Here is a 3,584-nt window from a genome sequence, read left to right on the forward strand (position 1 = left end):
AAGCTGGGACCGAAAAACGGAGAAACAGCGTCTATCTCCGGGTCATCAGATTGTTAAACAGTCACCACTCGCCTCCCAGTACTCTGCTCGGAACCTTAGCTAGCCTCCCAGTACTCTGCTCTGAACCTTAGCTAGCCTCCCAGTACTCTGCTCTGAACCTTAGCTAGCCTCCCAGTACTCTGCTCTGAACCTTAGCTAGCCTCCCAGTACTCTGCTCTGAACCTTAGCTAGCCTCCCAGTACTCTGCTCTGAACCTAGCTAGCCTCCCAGTACTCTGCTCTGAACCTTAGCTAGCCTCCCAATACTCTGCTCTGAACCTTAGCTAGCATCCCAGTACTCTGCTCTGAACCTTAGCTAGCCTCCCAGTACTCTGCTCTGAACCTTAGCTAGCCTCCCAGTACTCTGCTCTGAACCTTAGCTAGCCTCCCAGTACTCTGCTCTGAACCTTAGCTAGCCTCCCGGTACTCTGCTCTGAACCTTAGCTAGCCTCCCAGTACTCTGCTCTGAACCTTAGCTAGCCTCCCGGTACTCTGCTCTGAACCTTAGCTAGCCTCCCAGTACTCTGCTCTGAACCTTAGCTAGCCTCCCAGTACTCTGCTCTGAACCTTAGCTAGCCTCCCAGTACTCTGCTCTGAACCTTAGCTAGCCTCCCAGTACTCTGCTCTGAACCTTAGCTAGCCTCCCGGTACTCTGCTCTGAACCTTAGCTAGCCTCCCAGTACTCTGCTCTGAACCTTAGCTAGCCTCCCAGTACTCTGCTCTGAACCTTAGCTAGCCTCCCAGTACTCTGCTCTGAACCTTAGCTAGCCTCCCAGTACTCTGCTCTGACCTTAGCTAGCCTCCCAGTACTCTGCTCTGAACCTTAGCTAGCCTCCCAGTACTCTGCTCTGAACCTTAGCTAGCCTCCCGGTACTCTGCTCTGAACCTTAGCTAGCCTCCCGGTACTCTGCTCTGAACCTTAGCTAGCCTCCCAGTACTCTGCTCTGAACCTTAGCTAGTCTCCCAGTACTCTGCTCTGAACCTTAGCTAGCCTCCCAGTACTCTGCTCTGAACCTTAGCTAGCCTCCCAGTACTCTGCTCTGAACCTTAGACACTGTCACTAGCCTCCCAGTACTCTGCTCTGAACCTTAGACACTGTCACTAGCCTCCCAGTACTCTGCTCTGAACCTTAGCTAGCCTCCCAGTACTCTGCTCTGAACCTTAGCTAGCCTCCCAGTACTCTGCTCTGAACCTTAGCTAGCCTCCCAGTACTCTGCTCTGAACCTTAGCTAGCCTCCCAGTACTCTGCTCTGAACCTTAGCTAGCCTCCCAGTACTCTGCTCTGAACCTTAGCTAGCCTCCCAGTACTCTGCTCTGAACCTTAGCTAGCCTCCCAGTACTCTGCTCTGAACCTTAGCTAGCCTCTCAGTACTCTGCTCTGAACCTTAGACACTGTCACTAGCCTCCCAGTACTGAACCTTAGACACTGTCACTAGCCTCCCAGTACTCTGCTCTGAACCTTAGACACTGTCACTAGCCTCCCAGTACTCTGCTCTGAACCTTAGCTAGCCTCCCAGTACTCTGCTCTGAACCTTAGACACTGTCACTAGCCTCCCAGTACTGAACCTTAGACACTGTCACTAGCCTCCCAGTACTCTGCTCTGAACCTTAGACACTGTCACTAGCCTCCCAGTACTCTGCTCTGAACCTTAGACACTGTCACTAGCCTCCCAGTACTGAACCTTAGACACTGTCACTAGCCTCCCAGTACTCTGCTCTGAACCTTAGACACTGTCACTAGCCTCTCAGTACTCTGCTCTGCACCTTAGACACTGTCACTAGCCTCTCAGTACTCTGCTCTGAACCTTAGACACTGTCACTAGCCTCTCAGTACTCTGCTCTGCACCTTAGACACTGTCACTAGCCGGCTACCACCCGGTACTCTGCTCTGCACCTTAGACACTGTCACTAGCCTCTCAGTACTCTGCTCTGAACCTTAGACACTGTCACTAGCCTCTCAGTACTCTGCTCTGCACCTTAGACACTGTCACTAGCCTCTCAGTACTCTGCTCTGCACCTTAGACACTGTCACTAGCCTCCCAGTACTCTGCTCTGCACCTTAGACACTGTCACTAGCCGGCTACCACCCGGTACTCTGCTCTGCACCTTAGACACTGTCACTAGCCTCCCAGTACTCTGCTCTGAACCTTAGACACTGTCACTAGCCGGCTACCACCCGGTACTCTGCTCTGCACCTTAGACACTGTCACTAGCCTCCCAGTACTCTGCTCTGAACCTTAGACACTGTCACTAGCCGGCTACCACCCGGTACTCTGCTCTGAACCTTAAGCCGGATGGACACTACATGACTTTTAAAATCCTACCATTGCTGAGCCTCTCACATTAGATGACCGTATTTCCTGTCGTTTTTTTTTCTTGTCTTGCCAACGTGTTGGTACACACTACATGATGTGGCACAGACGGGAACACGGGGTCACACACTACAAGACTCTTCACTTGGTCATAAGGATGGTCGATACCATGCTGTCTGGCTCAAAGCAGCCTCAAACATTTTCAGTCAGACATTCACACTTGCATACAAAGTTGAAATGTCTAGCCAACACTTTGAATTGAATAACACTGCTTTTGCGCTTCAGATCTGTAATGATGTGACACTTTGGCTTTGATTAAAGGCAAGTACAGAAGCATACTAGTAGTAGTCATTGCTCCTGCTCCAAAATGTAAGAGAATTTTATTTGAGTCTACACATTCTGGGTGATGCGAAACAACGTCATCATGTCATTTGACAAGCTCTTATTGGCTATTGTTGACCGTTCTCAAAACTTGTGGTTGCACATCTCACACTACAAGAGCATTGCAGATTTTGTGCTGATAAAAATCAAACACGTCTGGGACTGCTTAAAGATGAGATCGGAGCCCCAGATTGCGTCTCTGACCCACTCACATTAAACGAGTGTCGGTGACGGCCGCATGCCTCGAGTAGGCAACGACGTGGGGATTTTGTCTCCGATCTCAAAAACTTGTCTGCGACAGCTAAATCGCAGCCAAAATCGTGTAGTGTACAGCCGGCTTTAGAGGCTGCTGCCCTATGTACATAGTCATTGAACGCTGGTCACGGTAATAATGTTTACATAATGTTTTATCCTCTTCATACAGTGCCTTCGGGAAAAGTATTCAGACCCCTTGACTTTTTCATTTTGTTACATTACAGCCTTATTCTAAAAGTAATTTTAAAAATCATTCCCTCATCAATCTACACACAATACCCCATAATGACAAAACAAAAAATTGTTTTAAGAAATGTTTGTACATTTTGTCAAAATAAAAAACTGAAATATCACATTTACATAAGTATTCAGACCCCCTTTATTCAGTACTTTATTGAAGCACCTTTGGCAGCGAGTACAGCCTCAAGTCTTCTTCACCCCTGTATTTGGGGAGTTTCTCCCATTCTTCTCTGCAGATCCTCTCAAGCTCTATCAGGTTGGATGGGGAGCGTTGCTGCACAGATATTTTCAGGTCTCTCCAGAGATGTTTGATCATGTTCAAGTCCAGGCTCTGGCTGGGTCACTCAAGGACATTCAG

The sequence above is a fragment of the Salmo trutta genome, chromosome 36 (assembly GCF_901001165.1).
Source record: "Salmo trutta chromosome 36, fSalTru1.1, whole genome shotgun sequence".
Lineage (NCBI taxonomy): Eukaryota > Metazoa > Chordata > Actinopteri > Salmoniformes > Salmonidae > Salmo > Salmo trutta.